Source organism: Elephantulus edwardii, unplaced genomic scaffold (genome assembly GCF_000299155.1).
Source record: "Elephantulus edwardii isolate Elephantulus edwardi_28Jun2011 unplaced genomic scaffold, EleEdw1.0 scaffold00040, whole genome shotgun sequence".
NCBI lineage: Eukaryota > Metazoa > Chordata > Mammalia > Macroscelidea > Macroscelididae > Elephantulus > Elephantulus edwardii.
Genome location: NW_006399790.1, coordinates 7,326,013 through 7,346,399, shown reverse-complemented (window position 1 = coordinate 7,346,399; position 20,387 = coordinate 7,326,013). Strand labels below are relative to the sequence as shown.

The window sequence follows — 20,387 nt, the reverse complement described above, 5'->3', positions numbered from 1 at the left end:
TAGGCAGAGAATACAGTTCAGCAACTTCCATGCTCCTTCTGTTGGAAAATGCCCACATGCTAAGTCAGGGCTTATACAGTGGCCTCAGTTTCTGGCCCCAGGACCTCCAGCTGAATAAGTTATTGGAAGGAGAGGTTTTTAATTTTTCCAGCCAAAATAAATTTTTTCACTGACCAGATGTGTCAAGCTCCTATGGATAGTTCATGCCGAGTCCCCCTTGTTAATAAATTTCCTCCCATTGGTGGCTCTGATTGATTCAGATTTCCAGGTTACCCAGCTGGACAGGAAACGCAGACACCTTTGTCCTCTTAGTTCCTCTGCTGACCGGCAGCCAAGGGGTGTAAAGCCTTATAATTTTAACATAGGTTTTTAAGAACTCTGTGAGCACTGGGTTCCCAAGTAAGGCTCTGCTCACCACTGAACCACTGCAAATGATAAAATTAGTAAACGAAATTTAGGCGAATCTGTTGGTGAAGTCTGTAGGAGTTGCATGGCTCAAACTGCGGGCCTTCAAGATTGCAGTGCAGCTTCTTGCCACTAGGCCACCAGAGCTCCCCATCCCCTACAGAGTGCTTAGCTCATAGTTTGAATTCATTAGCTGCTCCATGGAAAAAAGATGGGCAATCTTCTCCCTGCCTCTGAAAACCTACCAGAGGGTCAGGTCTGACTCAATGGTACACCACCACCACAATAACAAATAAGTCGCAGCCTTGAGATTAAGTTTTAATCTAAAGCCCACTTAGCTTGCTTGGGTGAAATACATTCCTTTGTCCTTTTCATTTGTTTGTCAATTTTTTTTTTCTACTTTATAATAGGATTCTCTGAAGGACTTTGGGGAAAACACTTAAGTGTAATTCATAAGCAGTGTGGGCCAATGGAACCATGTGGGCATTTTAAGTGACTGAGGATTTAGCTTTCCTAAGAGTTTACTTTGACTTACTCATTGCTATTTGGTTAGAATTTGGAACACAAAGGTTTGCTATATATATTCTCCTGAATGTGAATTCAGAAATCTAACTTTTATAGCTTTTAATGCTTCTTTTCAGAGTCACACCTTAGTAAGAAGTAATGTGAGTCATGTCAATCAGCATATAATTACCATTATGGCATTACACATAATTAGAATAGTTAGAATGTATCTCCTCCTTGAATGCTTGTGAGCTACATATGGAGCTGTTTCCTATAAAGTACCTGCTGTTGCTATGTATATGTTTTTGGTTAAAGGCAATAAAGCTTAGAAAATGTAAGTCCTTTATTCAAGTTTATTAGAAGGTGTAGAGCTGTGTTGGGATGTAATTATTTTCATTCCAATTCCTGCTTTGATTTCATTATGCTGAGATGCTGTTGTTGAGTGCTGTGAAGTCAATCATGACTCAACAACAGATGGAAACCTCGCCCTATCCCGCATCATCCTCTCAATCTCTGTCAACTTCAAGCTCATTGTTGCGGTCACTGTGTTAATGTATCTTGTTGAGGATCTTCCTCTTTCTTTTTTTTATTTTAATAATTTCAATGAACATTTACAGAGATTTTGGACTTCCATTCATTTATTGCCGCATTTCTCTCCCCGCCCAGCCCTCCCTCTGCCCCAGTACGCTCCTCTCCTGGAAAAGTAAAAGAAACACTCCCTCCCTGGTACACAATCCCCCCGCACCCCTCCCACCGCCCCAAGTACATTCCACTATGCAACCTTAATTTTGTGGACTCTTGTGATAACCATAATACCCTATCATACATCGCTTTTAAATTATTCTCTCCCTCATCTGTTTCCGTGCAGTATACACAATTTATCCAGTTTTTCTCAGTCTTACCCCAACCCTGATATCAGTCCCATTTTACAGCAGTGGCACCATGCAATATTTGTCCTTTTGCAACTGAGATATTTCACTCAGCATAATGTCCTCCAGGCTCACCCATTTTTAATAATATTGCATGAGTTCCTTGTTTTTCAATGCAGGATAGTATTCCATTGTGTGAATATACCACAGCTTCTCTATCCTTTTGTTTGTTGATGGGCACCTGGGTTGTTTCCAACTCCTTGCTATTGTGAACAAAGCTGCGATAAACATGGGTGTGCATATATCTACTTGGATGTCAGTTATGGTCTCTTTGGGATATATTCCCAGTGGTGGAATTGCTGGGTCAAATGGTATTTCTATTTGCAACTTTTTGAGAAAGCGTCATACCACCTTCCACAGCGGTTGGACCATTTTACACTCCCACCAACACTGAATAAGGGTTCCAGTTTCTCCACAACCTCACCAGCAAATGTTGCTTGCTGCTCTGTTAAATGTTGCTATTCTGACAGGGGTGAGATGATATCTCATAGTTGTTTTTATCTGAATCTTTCTTAGAGCTAGGGATTTTGAACATTTCTTCATGTGCTTGTTGGCCACCTGAATGACTTCTTTGGTGAAGTGTCTGGTCATATCCTGTGCCCATTTTTCAATTGGATTATTTACCTTTATCTTGTGGTGGTGGATCTTCCTCTTTCTTGCTGACCCTCTACCTTTCCAAGCATGATGTCCTTTTCCAAAGACTGGCCCCTACTGACAACATGCCCAAAATATATGAGATGATATTTCACCATCCTTGCCTCTAAGGAGCACCCTGGTTGTACTTCCTTAAAGGTGGATTTGCTTGTTCTTTTTGTCAGTCCATAGGATAATCAATACTCTTCACCAACACCACAATTTAAAGGCATTCGTTCTTCCGTCTTCCTGAGTCACTGTGCAGCTTTCACCATCACATGAACCACCACTCATCCATCACTTTGCTGTTCTGTGGTGGCTTTTAGCTTACTGTGTTATTGGAAGCTGTGCCATCAAAATTTCAAACACCAACATGACTGACTGACTGACAGGTTCAGGGGAACTGTCAGACTGATATAGACTAGTCATCTATTTCTAGTCAAAAACCCCATAAATAGCAGTAAAGCGCTGGGATACTTCTCCTTAAACACACACAAGAGATATTTTGTGTATTATGAAAGCCTTCCGGTTCTCAATTCACCTGGAATATAAAATCTGAGATGAAGATGAGAGACAGAACCCAATAAAACAGGTGAAGCTGACTTTTATTCTACTTCGTTTTACACACAGCTAAACTGTTCTTTTCCTCCAGGACTTCAAACTGGTTTACTCTGGCTCAATTTCCTGCTGAGAATTTGCATTGCTACTCCAGCTGTACCAAATCACGGAGTTCTGATGACTTACTAGTTAAGCACCAAGTTGCTAGCCTGTGACTTGAGCCCTCTGAGCTCTGGTGGCGAGTGGTAAGAAGCTGGGTTGCAATCCCAAAGGCACAAGGCTTAAATCCATCAGCTGCTCCATGGGAAAAGGATTGGCAGTCTCCTCCCATGCAATTTACTGCCTCTGAAAACACGCTGGAGAGTCAGGTACGAGTTGGTTCAATTTGGGGGCACACAACAACATCACTTCTCAGGAGAACGCAGCAGCAATGGGCTTCTGACATGATTTACAGCCTTGAAAAGTGGAAGCCCTTTGGAGCAGTTCTACTCTGTCCAAGATAGAGCACCCCTATGAGTTGAAGTCCACTCAAGAGACCTGAGCTTGTTTGGTTTGTTTTTTCATTTGCTTGACTGAATCTACAGTTTAGCAAGATAGGGCCTGTTGTCAGGTGGGGCCACTCCTTGGAAAAAGACATCCTGCTGGGAAAGACAGAGGGCCAGCAAAAGAGAAGACCTTCAAAGAGATGGATTGACACAGGGATTGCAACAAAGGACCTGATCACAAGGATGACGTAGGTTCAGATCTGTTGTTCACAGGGTCACTGTGAGTCACGGATGACTTGATGGTACGTAACAACCACCACCAACATGCATCTCATGAGTACAAAGGTGTCATCTACAAAAATCATCCATAGATTTTGAGTCAGTGTATTTGCAGTAGAAATAAAAATTCTCACCAGGGAGTCGAACCAGAATCAACCAGCTTGCAGCCCTGATTTGTTCTCATTCCTCAGCCTTAAAGAGCCAAGATCTCTTCTGTTTGATTCTCCAGATCAAATCTTAAGGCTCTGATTGAAACTGACAGGGTCACAAGTATTTCTTGAGACCTTTCAATGTACCAGAAACTGTGTGTTCTGGGGACGTATGAAGACTCAGATACAATCTTGTCCTCACTTTTAAAGGTAGCCTCATCCTGGTTTGCCTGAGACACTGCTAGGCTCAGCACGGAAAGCCCTGCTTCCTAGGAAGCCTCAAAGCCTCAGGCACAGGAAATTTGGGTCTAGATTGGAACCTCCCATGTAAATAAGCAACCAGAAAAGCACCACAAATGTTGAATGGTGGCGTGCAGGAAAGTACAGGGGAGACAGAAGTTCTCATTTGGGGCCTGGGAAGCCATTCCCCCTTTATCTGTCAGATCTGCATCGAGTACAAGCCTCTTAACACTATGTCCTTTCCAGCCTCAGCAATGTCTCCAGGCTCACCTTTCTTTTTCCAAAACTGTAATTAACTCCAATTCCCCGTACGTGTTCATTCTCTTGAACTTTGGAGGCTACATTTTAATTAGGGTGCTCTACCTAAGGCTCAACGTCAAGAAGACAAAGATTCTCGCCACTGGACCAATTGGCAGCGTCAGGATGGATGACGAAGAGATTGAGAGTGTTCACAGCTTCACTTTGCTCGGCTCCACAGTCAACACTCTTGGTACCAGCAGTCAGGAAATCAAAAAGCGTATCGCGATGGGAAATACTGCCGTTAGGGACCTCTCAAAGGTACTCAGGAGCAACAGTGTCTCTCTGGAGACTAAGGTGCGCCTGATACAGGCCATGGTATTTGCAATCGCTTGTTATGCATCAGAGAGTTGGACAATGACTAGGGAGGACAGAAGGAGAGTGGATGCTTTTGAGCTGTGGTGCTGGAGAAGGGTACTGAGTGTACCATGGACTGCCAGGAAAACAAACAGATTCATCTTGGAGAGGATTAAACCAAGCTGCTCCTTGGAGGCAAGGATTCTTCGTCTGACATACTTTGGACATGTTGCAAGGAGGGACAGGTCCTTGGAGAGGGACATCATGCTTGGGAGGGTGGAGGGACAGTGCAGGAGGGGAAGACCCTCTATGAGATGGATTGATTAGGTGACTGGGGTAATCGGGATGGGTGTGTCAGAGGCCGTGCAGTTGGCGCAGGATAGAGCAGGGTTTAGAGCTGTTGTGCATAGGGTCGTTATGAGTTGGAAAGGACTTGATGGCACATAACAACAACAACCTACAACCATCCTCATTCCTCCTCCAGCCGTCCTTAACTCTAGTACATCATTCTCTCTGTAATGTGTCTAATAAATGTCTCTTCAAGCTCACCTTCGATTAAGTTGCCGTTCGGAGATAGTGCACTGAAGGAATGCTTGAGCACTTGGAGTATGTATATTTATCTACAACATAGATAAAGTGTGCAGGGTAAGGTCCATCTCTGATCAACTTAATAGATGAGGGCAATTTTTATGAGTGTTTCCTGATTCTCAAGTACATGTCAAGCACTTAAGTTTCCGTCCTTAATCCTCTTAACTACTGTGCGAGAGAATGAGTAGTCTAATTATCTTCATTTTAAAAAAAGAAAAATTAAAACAGCCACAGAGAAGACAGCACATCATTGTTGCTACTCAAAGAAATCAGTTCCATATCCACTGTCTGGTAAATTCCATGATTGAATCACCTACCCCTGGCCCTCAGAACACTGAAGAGCCTGGTAAGTCAGTATACTGAAGAGCTTGGTGACATGATAATAAACAACAAGCAGCTCTAGTAAGCAGCCTTGTTTGTAAGGAGCTGCACTGCTAACCCAAACGCCACACCTCTCTGGCAATTTGAATCCATCTGTTAGTGGAAGAAAAGTAGGCGATCTCCTCATGCAATTTCCAGCCTTGGAAACTCAGTGGATGGTCAGCTATGAGTTGGTTCCAATTCAAGGGCAATGAGTTTTTGGGTTTTCAGTTACCAAAGCAAGCGTTTGCCAACAAAGATCTTCAATGAGGAGCAGCAGTCTCAGTGCAGTTTGGCACTTCTTCAAAAAGCTGAACATATAGAAATTCCGTAGGACCCAGCTATTTCACTGCTTGGAATATAACCCAAGAAAATGAGAACTGAGGCTCAAATGGAAACTTGTATACCAATGATCATAGCAGCATTATTCACCAACGCAAGAACATGGAAACAGCCCAGATGTCCAAGTAAAACAGAATCGATTGAGAAGTTGTGCTACATTTATACAATGGAATACTAGGCAGCATGCAGGAGCAATGATTTTGTAATTAGTACCTAACTTGGGAGGGACTGGAGAACATTATGCTGAGTGAACGAACTCAGTCCCACAAGGAAAATATTGTATAAAACTGTCATTGTAGAAGGTGGGGAGGCGGGGGGAGAGGGTGAAAATAGAGGGGTGTGGATAGGTGGGGGGGTTAGGGTGTTAATAATAGGGTTACACAAATTCGATGGGTGAGTGGGGTGAAGGAAGTGAGAAGGATCTTTTGTGAAAAACAATGTATGTAAGCTTTGTAAGTAAATCTAATAAAATTTTTTAAAAAGAGTTGGATGGGCATGACTATTGGGAACCTAGGCTTAGGAATTTATGACATTAGCCCAATTATCCAAAGTACACTCAGTGACTACAGCTATATGCAACCCAAGTATCAAACATTTCCTTTGGAGTTCCAGTTTTTAATCCAGTGGCCACAACTGAGTAGCTACAAAGAACTCCCTCTGATCATTTCTATAACTGCCCTCAAGCCACCTCAAATAAATAAACAATTTAAGTTAAAACAGAATGATTGCAATGCAAACATATCTTCCAGGCAAGCTGCTTTCCCCCCACATCCAAACAGTTCCCCAAGCACCACCTACCTACATAGAAAATCTAAGGCTGCCACTGTAAGGCTGGGGTTAGAACATCAATCGCCAGGAGAGAAGGATTCAGAGCTGCAGGCACCAGAATGATGTTCCGAGCCAGACATCTGGGAGAATGAGAAAGGGATCAAGTTACTAAGATAGGGATAAGAGTTCTCAGTGGTAACAAGAGGGTGGTCCACTTAGCAGCATTACAGAGCAAACTCCAAGTCAGGTCATACAATCAGCTGCAGGTGAGTACAGGGTTTTGAATTTATTCACTCCAGTTAGATTTCTTGCTGGATATTTGCATTTCCACCCCAGACAGGCAGAATCTTTTTTAAATTTTTTTTAAAATATTCGTGTGTTTATATCGTCAAATCAGATCTGACTGCTACAGGAGGAGATAGCCGCTATTTCTTCAGCAGAGCATCCGGTGGATTCGAACCAAGCACCTTTGGGATTGTAGTGAAGCTTCTTGCCACTAGGTCACCAGAGCTGCTTTGACAGGTGGAATCTTAATTTACATTTTAGCATATGATTCTTATGTACACAGGTATGCTGGGTTCAACTCTCACATATTTCACATAACAACCTGGTCTTTGGAAACTAACCATGGTCATATGTGAGTAATGGATGTACTTCAGAAGTACTGGATTAAATGTCTTCTCAGGCATCTAATTTCTCTCTTTTCTTCACTATCTTATTTTTAAAGAGGGGATCCTCTTTGATGATCCAATACAAACAAAACCTCCAAAAAAATCTTTGCCCATCAGTTTCCTCAAATCTGCTACATGTATGTATATGGTGTCCTGCCAAGTTCTTTTCATGAGCCCTGTCTACAAACACACGAAATTCATTGCCCTTTGGCATGTTGTTGCTATTTCTGTGGACAGTGAAGTCAGAAACAAACCATCGTTGACCCTTCAGCGGGTTTTCAGAGGCAGTAAATCGACTGCCTATCTTGTGTAGCAGCTGGAGGATTCAAAGCATGTGCCTTTTGACTGGCATTGCAAGTCCTTACAACTAAGCCATCCAGAGCTCCCTAAGGGTTGCACTAATTAGACGTCATTTTATGGATGCTTTCTCTCACTTTCCTGGTTTATCTTCAATCCATCCTTTTTCAGTGTACAAAACCACTGACCAGAGAGCTACTTGGGTCAGGCACTAGACTATGCTAAAAGACTGCCACATCCCACTGGCTAGACGGAGTCGTCCATTATCTCTTGGTAGCATCGTGTTGTGTGGACTCCACAGGTCAAGTCTACTTTCTGTCCTTATTTGAGGATTTTTATTCTGTCCCCTTTATTCCCCACCTTTCCCTCCCACTTCTGTGACATTTAGGGATAGGAGCACATTCTTATTTATTCCGCACCACAGGAAATGGGTTATTTCAAACTATTTTAGTTGCTTTATAAAATGCTACTTACAAATAAGCTTATCAAGGTTTAGCAAATCTAAATACGGGTGGCCTGGCTCAACTTGAATTTGCAATAAACAAGCATTTAAAAAATGTATTTCTTTGTATCTCTCAGGATAAACACGTCGCAGGCAATACTTGGGAGATTCAAAAGCAAACCGCTGCCCATGGAGTCAATTCAGACTCATGGCAACCTCGTGTGTTACAGTGTAGAGTGGCTCCACAGGGTTTTCTTGGTCGTAATCTTCATAGGAACAAACCGCCAGGCCTCTTTGTGTAATCCCACTGGGTAGGTTGAACCGCCACGCTTTAGCTTAGTAGTCGAGTGCCAACTGTGTGCACTTAAGCTGGGTGGCCTGTGTTTTATCTTGCAACCTGACTTGTTAAGTAAGTGCTAGAATGCTGATAGCAATCCTAATCAAAGAACTGTGCTTGTAAACAGTGTGTAGGGGGCTTGGTTTTCTGCATGGCCCTAATGTCTCAGTAGGTCTTATTATTAGTCAGTGATGGTCACGCTAAAAGACCTTATGTGTAGTACAGACCTGTGAAATGAGGTAATGCTATGTGTGCTCTATCAGAGTATATGCATAGGGGAGAGATCAGGAGATGCATCACATTAAGCAAGTCTGCTGTCAGCGACCTCTCCTAATTGCTGAGGAGCAATGATGTCAGTTTGAAGACTAAGGTGTACCTGATTCAGGCCATGGTCTTTTCAATTGCTTGCTATGCATCTGAGAACTGGACAATGAACAAGAATGACAGCAGAAGAACTGATGCCTTTGAGCTGTGGTGTTGGAGAAGATTACTGAATATCCCATGGACTGCCAAAAAACAAACAGATATGGCTTGGGAAAAGTGCAGCCAGAATTTTCCTTGGAGGCAAGCATCATCTCATGTACTTTGGGCATATTCCTTGGAAAGGAACATCATGCTTGGAAAGTTGGAGCATCAGAGAAAGGTAGGAAGACTCTGAATGAGATGGATTAACACAGTGATTGTAGCAATGAGTTCACGGGTGTCTGAGATGATGAGGATGGCCCAGCATAGGAAAGGGTTGAGATCTGTCATCCATAGAGTCGCTAGGAGTAATACGTGACTCCATGGCACCAAACAACAACAATAAATATTTGATCATGTCCAGTTCAGTGGGTAAAACAGAAGTTTTGCCAACATGCTAAATATCACTTTCTGAAAAGCAAACTGAAATGAATATGTATTTAGGTCTACATTTTACCTACATGACTGAAACTATCTCAGGATGTGATTTAGATTTTAGCAAGGGACTGGCAGTCCCGCAACCCCTTGCACCTGGGAGACCCCTGGGAGTGGCCTAGTTCACCTTCTAGTAGCTCCAACCTTGTATCCTGACAAGGAGCCACAAACTGTGCCAGTTCCCTGAATTCTCAGGAGGAAATTCTCTTTAATCTTGCCGACTCAGTTCTGAGTGGGAGCAGGATGGGGCTTACAGGTGATGAGCCAGCAGAGAGAAGACAGTTATGATGCGGGGGTGACACACAGTCCTGGATGAGCTCCACAGACTAGAGAAAAGAGATGAAGGGAGTTGAAGACAAATATTACCACCTATCACACTTAAAAGTGGAAGCCACAGGAAGGATTGGACCAAGTCAGCAACATGGGATCACCTTGGGGGGATCAAAGAGAAAACTCAACAGTGTGAGAAGTGATGTGTAGCCAAGTGTCACCATTGCCAGCCAAGGATGGTTAGATAGAAAGAGCCCCTCTGCAGGTATTCATGACAATCACTCCAAACAACATCGTCTTCCCTGAATTCACAACGAGGTCTTTGCTCTCATCATATTTTCCCAAATCACAGTGCACACGTAGAAGTTGAGGAACAGAAAATGTTTGCACATTCAAGTATATATTTTTAAAAGACACACTTGCAGATAGATGCTAGCTTGATTCAATGCACAACTGAATCTGGGGCGGGGGGGGGTGGTTAGTGGCAAGGCAAAAACTAAGGTGCTCCTTTATGGATTTATAGTTTTGTTTCCAAAGTTGAGTCTATTTGAGTGCATCTGATTTGTTGTCTTTTCAGTTTGTATAGAAGCAATGGGGAAGAGGACTATAATTATGCATCGTTTGCACCGATTAGGCATTTAATATGCAATGAGATATTTGCTAGGGAAGTGTGGCTATGGTTAGAACAGAGAACAGGCTCTAGGGTTATGTCAAACTGCAAAGTGATATGTATGTGAATGAATTCTCAGGCTCATTAATCATTTTTGTACTTGAAGTGCTAAACTGCTAATGTTACACTGAGAGTGAAAATGAAGTAATTAAGGAGTTTAATAGCTACAGTCTTTTGAGGGGAAAACAAGCTGATAATGCTTCTTTTAATATGTTACATAAATTGGATTTTTGGTTAAATGACAAAAATCAGGTTCATCTATTGTGAAACTTTGAATGACACAACTCAATTTGATTTTATTTGTATATGGAGTTAAGAGACGCCTCGGTGAAACTGCCGCATTTATAAAGGGAAGCCTGTGCTACCAAGAGCTCAGAAACATCTAGCAGATTCTCACTTTCCGACGCGTGAAAGCACTGCTTCTCAAATGATCTGTGGGGAAGGCCAGCTCCAGTTTCTCTGTCCTCAATTCATCACAGATACGTTCTTTCATAAAGTACAATATATGTTACCAGGAAAATGAAACAAAAGGACAAAGAAAAGAAAAGATTTTTTTCAAAAAAGTCAGTGGAGTCATCCAACATAGTATTATTATTCGATTTTCTAACTGCCTACTCGCAATTACTTGCAGACCGGAAATAGTATGGGAAGCAGTGGTTGGCCCGATGACTAAATGTCAATTTACATAGGAGCCTATCTTAGTTATCTAGCGCAAATGTAACAGATATGCCAAGAATGGATGATTTTAACAAGCAGAAAAATCTATTACAGTTTACGAGACTGCAGGTTAAGGTTTTCTTTCTGTGCCGGGTCTAGGGGAAGGTCTTTGTCTTCTTTAAATATCTGTGGAGCTGGTATGCCTTTGAGATCTCCACGTGTCTTGGCGTTGGTCTTCTCAAATGTGTAGGAAAATCTCAGCACAGGGATGCCCTCTGTTCCCGGTTCTTCTCTCTTGGTGGTGCAGATGTCCTATCTCTGCCCACTATTCAATTCATGACAGGGTCTTAGGCTTAGGAAGCCTGTAGGCTAGTATCATAGTATGAACTATGAACCCCTCTCTGCTGGCATGAGAACTGTTCATGGATTCTAACTGCATTCTTCATTAGAATTTGTCTCTCTTATCCCACAAAGAACTCACTGCTGTAAAGTTTATTCCAACCCATAACAGCCCTTCACTGAGCTTTCCAAGGCTATAAAGTTTAAGAGGAAGAAACTGCCCATCTTTCTCCCTTGGAACCACTGGTAGGGTCACACGTCCATAGATGTATGGCCTCTAGGTTAGCAAGACAATTCACCAAGGATGTTACCAAAGGTCCCCCGTTTTTCCTTTGTAATTGCATATATTCACTTTTTGTTGTCATTATTCCCCTTTCCATTCTTTTATAACCTCTTCTAGTTCTGGCAACTTCCTCATGCATTGAAAGATTGTGCAACACTGGTTGTAGGCAAAACTGGATTTGAATTGTGAGGCTGTCTGTCATCTTTTGTTTCTAAAAAGGCAGGCCAGTAACTCAATCCTGCCAAGTCAGCGTTTCTCACTGTAAGAGGGCAATAACGTTATTATTCATACAGTACGAACGACATTCTAAAATTGGATAAAAGGGCTGAATAGGTGCTCATCAAATGTTGTCAACCTCTTCTTTTCCCGGTTCGTTTTTGACATCTTTTATTTTTGCCCTGTGCTTCGTGTAAGTTACTGTATTTGCTTGAAGTTTTGCTTGCATCATATAACAGTGACTCTTCTCTGAAATAGAATTAAATAAAGCCTGCCTATCAACAAACCAACCAGATAAGCAAACATCAAAAACTACTGTATTTTTTTTTCTTTTGTTTACAATGGTACCAGTCTTCCAAGTGGTTGGAACCAGAATTCTGGGTTCAATAAGTCAGATAACTACCCACTCCGATTCCAGCTGTCATGTTGTTGTTATATGCCATCAAGTTGCTTGCGACTCATAGCGACCCTATGTACAATAGCCCTAAACCCTGCTCTATCCTGTGCCAATCGCATTGCCTCTGACACACTCATCCCGATTACCCCAGTCTCTGAATCAATCCACCTCATAGAGGGTATTCCCTTCTGCACCGTCCCTCCACCCTCGCAAGCATGATGTCCCTCTCCAAGGACCTGGCTCTCCTTACAACATGTCCAAAGTATGTCAGACGAGGCCCCAGAATCCTTGCCTCCAAGGAGTAGCCTGGTTTAATCCTCTCCAGGATGAATCTGTTTGTTTTCTTGGCAGTCCATGGTACATTCAATACTCTTCTCCAGCAGTACAGCTCAAAGGTATCAATTCTCCTTTTATCCTTCCTAGTCATTGTCCAACTCTGTGATGCATAACAAGTGATTGCAAAGACCATGGCCTGTATCAGATGCCCCTTAGTCTCCAGAGTGACACCATTGCTCTTCAGTACCCTGGAGAGATCCCTAACATCAGACTTTCTCATAGCAATCCGGTTTTTTATTTCCTGGCTGCTGGTGCCTAGAGTGCTGACTGTGGAGCCAAGCAGACTAAAGTTGTTAACAATCTCAATCTCTTCACCAACTGTCATATACTTTGTAAAATTATTCTTTTTATGTCTTCACTTCTCCCCACTTTTCATTTCTCTCATTTGGCATCACATTCCTTTTTTTTTTTTTTTTTGGCTTGAAGTACATATCTATGGATTTTTTTTTCTCTCAATATGTCTTCTCTGGATATGTTGTTGTTGTTGTTGCTGTTGTTGTTGTTGTTGTTAGGTGCTGTCGAGTCATAGATGACTCATAGCGACCCTATGAACAAAAGGCCTGAGCACTGTTCGTATATAGAGTTTCCGGAGGCAAGCCATTTCGGAAGTGGATCCCATTCCTGCATCTAGGCTCTCTAGATATGTAATCAGTAGAGTACTGACTGCATGGAGGGATGGGACTGTGTGAGTAAAGCATGTTGGCCTATCTGCAAAGAGATTGGCTATCTACTATTCCACAAGGGGATTGGCAGGTCTCAACAATCTACAAGAGAATTGGCTTGTCTTGCCAATAAATTGAACAGTTCTAGCTGCAGAGAATAGGAATTCTTTCTGCATCAGAAAAGATTCTTTGCCTAGCCAGAGAAGAGAGATGTTCTCCGAACCCATTCAGGAAAGCAGCCGCAAGAATGGTTGAACTTGAAGGTTTAGATGTAAGATGGGCCTTTGGGGATGGGGGTGGATCCAACTTTGGAACACTTAGAGCCAGGAAGGCTCGAGGTTGAGGTGCTTGTGTGCACATTTTGGGAGCTGTCTTGACTGTATATTGTTATTTATCTGAATTATAACCTTTTCTTCCAATATGGTTCTGTGTGGTCTGTGAGCTATCACACTGGATCTGCACCCAGCCAAACAGTAAGACTGGGTGTACAGTAAGATGAGTATAAAGAGGCATGAGATTGTGGGAGACCTGTCTGACCTCATAGGAATTGGTTTTGTGTTACTGATGCTGTGGGTGCCGACAGTTTCCGCCTGTGAAGTTGGTAAAGGTCAGATACGGCACTCTCCATCCAAGTGGCCCTTGCTCTTTTTACAATACCTCAGTATCTTTACTAAAAGTAATGCAACTGCTCATCTTCATCATTGATACCAGAAGTCTATTTATGGCATATAAACATTGGTGAGTCAATCTTCTGCTTAAACCTCCAGAGGCTTAATCACTGTGATGTATACAGCAAAGTACAAACACCTAACATTGCTCCTCATCTAGTTGTCACTATCCTTAAAAAGTTATATTCTTTCCACAGTGTTTGGTAAAAATGGCTTGCCAAGACCCATTAAACATGCTCCTCTGCTATCCAAGGCCATACAGGCCACCCCAAAGACACTGTCACAGTATCTAAAGAATTAATACTAGATAGAACAAGAAAGGGGAGGTAAGGATGGTTTCTTGGACCTCACTCTCCTGCAGGGCTGTTCTGGTAAGTCATTGTAACAGAAAATACCATTTGAGAAATAGTTTTACAATTTAGCCTGATGAGAAGACCTTCCCTATCTAGTCTTGGCCTACATTCCCAAGCTCATCTCCATCCACTCTTGAGCATTGAACCCTGTCTCATGTCTTGCTCTCCTTTGCCTTCCTGATGAACACACTGCCTTTCCAGAATCAACAACACCTCTACCTTGAAGTCTATCTTGAGCTGTTAAGGTACAGTTTATTGACTCTCCTGCTGTTCTTTTGGCACGCGCTACACCTACGCAGGGAGAAACCTACAGTACAGCACAAACACAAACACACTGGAAGACAAAGCTGAGGTTTTCATTCAACTGTGTCAGAAGGGTATCAATACAGTATCTATATAGGCTCAATATAGCATTTTCTTTGATTATCAAAAGAAATCTTATTCTAACATATCCAATGTGGCTCATACGCAAATTGCTCTACCTTTCTTACGATCAACTCATGGTCTATTTTGTACATTACAACTCTGATAAATTATTATTGTTTCATTATAGGTCAAAGAAAAAGAGGAAGACCCTCAATGAATGACACAGGGCCTACAACAATGGATTTGAGTAGGATGGAGATTGTGACAAGGGCAGAGGATAGGGCAAGGCATAGATCTATTCTTCATAGGGTTAATTTAAGTCTTAGTTGACTCAATGACACCTACCAACAACAACATAACACATGTTTCTAAACAACTGATCATTATGTAAGTCCATATGCCAAGAGTTAGTATCATCTTTTAAAATTCCATGTTTTTACATTTAAAAACAGAAGATTTTAATGATAGATGGAAAGCGTTTTTCAAAGATTTTTTTTCCTACCGTGATTAATTTAGTACAAAATCTATTAGTTAAGTCTTCTCTGTGATCCATTGAATTTGAATATTACTTATACCAAATTCCCACTACCAGGAAATATCTGTAATCAAACTTGACCTCTATCCATTAATCAATCAGCATGTACTTGCCAGGTCACATATGCATGAGCTTTTATATGATTATCCAGATTTTGTTACTGAAATACCAGTTTTTCTTTTTTCTTTATAATGACAACGTAGTTAACCTTAACTGAATTTCATTTTCATGCATCAATTGCACATTAATTTCCAACATATGTATGAAACTCTACAAAATTAGATAGACCTTGTCCAGGAACTGCTGGTATTTTCAATTTCTTTTTATGGATAAACTTGTCTGCGTCAATTGAATTTTATTTTTATATATTAATAGCATATTTAGAGGGAGGTCCAGATGAGCAGTCTTCCGGTAAGAGTAATGCAGACTTAAACACAGAACACAGAAAACCTCAACCAGTCGAGACTCGGAACTGAATATAAATCATGACACCTTTTTTGGTTATATAGGACATTGTAGGATGGAAAGAGGCCAAGGTGCGCATTTAGGTCTGGCCCATCTTTGAGTTAAAATATTATTATAGCCTACTCTGCTTTCCCTTTTCCAATTTCTTGCCAAAACTATTTTTAAATTCTACTTTTAATACTTTCTTCTTTTGTTGGCCTTGCTGACTTATTCATGTTATCCATTCCCAATGCAATGAATCACTTTATGTTTTTTTGTGAGTTTTCATTGATAAGCCTGGGGTGTGTGGTGCCTGGTGACATTTGCTCAAGTCATATGGATCGGATCAACCCTCACATCTATTCCCTCAAAACGGTGCTGATATCAAGTAATCTCTTCATTTTAAATACATAGTTCTCCTGAAGTTCCTTACTTCTTTGGCTTAACAACGTTTTTGAATGTTTACTTAACAGGTTCTCAATTTCCTCAAAATTATAATCATTTGAACTTGAATGTTCCATGTCTAATATCTTATATATTACTTCACTCCTTATTGCATTCACCCATAATAAAATTTGCAGGACTTTCCAGAATAACTAAACTATATTGCTAATTCTTATTAAAATTCCTCTTATTAATGACTCATTTTTGGAGAAGGACAGAAAATAAAAATAAAGTCATTAATTTCCCTTAAATCCACCATTAAACAATAAATAAAAAAATCAAGAGTCTCGCAGCGCTTCTTAGATACATAGCTGACCCTCCAGCAGGTTTTCAGAGGCACACAGCAGTAGACTATCCATCTTTCTCCCCCAGCACAGCTTTGGATTCAAACTTCACGCCTCAGAGTGACCCTAGAAGCAATCTGAAACTTGCTCTATCCTGTGTCATCTTCTCGATCTCTGAGACACAAGAACCCATTGCTGAAGTCACAGTGCCAATCTATCTCACTGGGGGTCTTCCTCTCCTTTGCTGGTCTTCCCAAGCATCAACACACACACAACTCTCCACCAGTGAGAATCCAAAGCAGTGGTTACAAAGTTGTTTTCACTCACTCAGATATTAAAAAGTCACACAAGAACATCCAGATTACTGTTCCTCAATTGTTCCTGGTTTTGTTTGTAAGACAGGATCCCCAGAGACCAGGTATCCAGAAATGTCAGTTTCATTTTATGCAGGATGGAACCCAGGAATCTTCTCCAGCAAGTGCTTCAGGTAATTCTGATTTGAAGTACAATGACTGTTGCAAGGGCTTTTTTATTGTTTTGTTGGGGTTTTCCCCCCACTTTTTGTTTTGACATTGTTTTCTTTCTCTTGTTGCTAAATTACTAGATCCTTTGCAAATGCCTTAAAATACATCCACATATGCAGACTAGTTTAAGAAAATATAAAATAAGTAAGAGTTGTTTAAGAAAATAAGGCCCTGTAAGTGTCAGAAAAGGAGCTCTGGTAATACACTGGTAAGGAATTCACCTCCTAACCAAAAGGTCCTTTGTTTAAACTCAGATGAGGCAGTCAGCTTCCATAGAGATTGTAGCCTTGGCAACTTTATGAGACAGTTCTACTCAATCCTCTAGGGTGGCTATGAGTCATAATCTATTAGATGGTCATTGGAGTTGAGGCCATCAGGGTCTAGACCATTTGGGTCTAGGGGTTTTAGGGTCAGGTAAGACATTTCTAGTGGTACAGTCCATAGGGAGCTAGGTTGTTAAACCAAGCACCAAGCTTCTTGAGCAGTTTGAATCCACCAGAAGCTCCTCAGGGAAACGCAGGCAATCATGTGCCATGCAATTTACAGCCTTAGAAACTCAATGAATTTATGAGTCAGTTCCCACCTGACGACAATGAATTGACTTTGTTAAGGAGTAGGTCACACAAGCACTCAACTGCTTTATTTTTTTAAAAAAAATCCACAGTTTTGTAGTAAATATAAAATTATCTAACTAATGTGTCTTTAATGGAGCTCTCATAGAACCTCATTTGGCAAATTAGTTTCATTCTTTATACTGTCTTTCCCTTCCCTCAAATCACCTCCTTTCTAGCCATCCTATCCCCTCAGATACTACATGTGTAATTTCAGAAAGAAGTAACATAGGCTGATGTCACTAGAACAGAAGAATTTCACTGAAACCAGATGAAATGGAATTTATAGGGAGAAAGAAACTTCACCATCTATCTTTATCGTGATAGACAGTAAAAAGATTGAGATTGTTAACAGTTTCAGTTTGCTTGGCTCCACAATCAACACTCTTGGTACCAGCAGCCAGGAAATTAAAAAATGAATTGCACTGGGAAAGTCTGCTGTTAGAGAACTCTCCAGAGTACTGAAGAGCAACATCGGTCTGGAGGCTATAGTAGGCCATGGTCTTCATAATTACTTGCTATGCATCAGAAAGCTGGACAATGACTAGGGATGATAGAAGGAGAATTGATGTCTTTGAGCTGTGGTGGTGTGGGAGATGAGTATTGAATATACATACCATAGACTGCTTGGAGAGCAAACAGGTCCTTCCTGGAGAAGGTAAAACGACGCTGCTCCTTGGAGGCAAGGATTCTGAAGCTTTGTCTGACATACTTTGGAGATGCTGCAAGGAGGGACCAGTCCTTGGAGAGGGACATCATGCTTGGGAGGGTGGAGGGACCCTGGATGATATGAACTGACTCAGTGACTGGGGTAATGGGGGTAGGTGTGTCAGAGATAATGAGGTTGACTCAGGATAGAGCAGGGTTCAGAGCTGTTGTACACAGGATTACTATGAGTCACATATTACTCAATGGCACATAACAACAACATCTTTATTGCAGTGAAAAGTAAATAAAAGGCAAACATCCAGAATTAAGACCTTTTACATATGGAGTTGCTGTCAATAGGAATTGACTAGACAGCAACTGTTTTGTTTTTCATTTTAATAGTCATATAGGTAATTCTCAAATAATTACCAGATTTTCTCACTATTGTTGAATCAATTCTGATTCACAGCAATCCTATAAGACTAAGAATTTCTCCATAATATTTCCAAAGATTTAAATTGTTATATAATCTGACTGCCATAGCATTTTCACTTGAGCTGCTAATAGATTCAGACTGCCAATCCTTCCATTAGACAATGATAATAGCTCTGCCACTTTGACTTTTGCTTGTTTGTTTTTATTTTTATTGTGATTTTAATGAAAGTTTACAGAAAGGTTTTTGGAACAAATATTGGCACATCAGTTGGGTCAGTTCCCACTCATAGAAACTCTCCATTGAGTTTCCAAGGCTGTAAATATTAACAAGAGGAGATTGTCATATTTCTCCCTGAGAGTAAACTCAAACCACTGACTTCTCAGTTAGCAGCCCAATGGAATATGCACTGTGTTACCATATATTATAAACCCCATATTATCCATTTATTTTAATTGCATCCAAATAGTAATTACATGTCTACTGTATGCAAGGGAGCTCTGGTGTCCTAGTGGCAAGAAGCTGCACTGATTCTTGAGGGTCTTCCTGTCTTTCGCTAGCTTTTCCAAGCATGATGTCTTTTTCCATGCACTGACTCCTCCTTATAATATGCCCAAAGTCTGTGAGACAAAGCTTCACCATCTTTACCTCTTAGGAATACCCATATTGCATCTTTTCCCAGATATTTTTCTGTTTGTTCTTTGGGCAGTCCATAGTACTCTTATTCCTTATTACTCCAATATTCCTTGTCCACCTAGCAGATGTATGGCAGGTAACTATGACTTGGAACAGGCATATCTTAATCTTAAAACTGATATTGTTGCTCTTTAATATTTTTTGCCCTTCAATATTTTAGAAAGGTCCTTGACAACAGATTTTCCCAATTATAAGTATCTTTTGATCTTGAATGCTCTTAACAAAAGTGTTGATTGTAGAACCAAATAAGATTAAATCACTGACAACTTCTGTGTTTTCTCCGTCTCTCAGGATGTTACTTACTGATCTAGTGTTGAGAATTTTTGTCTTCTTGATGCTGAGATGTAAATCATGATAAGGCTGTAGTCTTTGATCTTCTGTAGCAAGTGTCTTAAGTCCTCCTCGCGTTCAGTAAGCACATCTGCATCATGCAGGTGGTTGATGTGTCTTCCTCAAATCTTGATGCCAGATTTTTTCCCCCAGATAACCCAACTTCACAAATGATTTGCTCAGCCTACAGATTGAGTAGGTATGGAGAAAGCATACGGCCCTGACATACACCTTTCTTGATTTTGAACTATGCACTGTTCCCTTGTTCTGTTTGGACAATAAGGACAGGAGATTTAAGAAAAAAAAATTAAAGTTGCTCCCCCCACCAACCAATTTCTGCAGCTCTGCAAATTCATCCCTGCCCATCCTCATCTTTCTCCCCCCAACCCTCACCTCCTTGTACCCCCAATATGTTTTTTCTCAATTAAAAAAAAAGAAATGAAATAATTTAAAGTTGCAATGGTGCCAAAAGTGAGGTACATAACACTCTGGACACCCATTAGTTGACTTGACCTAGGTGAGGAAGTCATCCAACATCTGTCTGAGAATTAATTAGGCAAAAAGCAGTATCTATGAAAACCCAAGAGCCAACATTGTTCTTAATGGAGAGAGGTTAAAGGCATTCCCTTTAAGAACAGGAACTAGGCAAGGAAGCCCACTATCACCTCTTTTATTCAATATTGTTTTGGAAGTCTTAGCAATAGCAATAAGACAAGAGAAGGGAATAAAAGGTATCCAAATAG

At 41.1% G+C, this 20,387-nt stretch overlaps 1 protein-coding gene across 1 annotated transcript in view; it reads right to left on the bottom strand.

The window, feature by feature from the left end:
* The window catches only part of LOC102861291 (interleukin-1 receptor accessory protein-like 1-like), a 1,697,309-nt gene that overhangs the window by 1,589,008 nt on the left and 87,914 nt on the right, over positions 1-20,387 (bottom strand). The window lies entirely within an intron of this gene.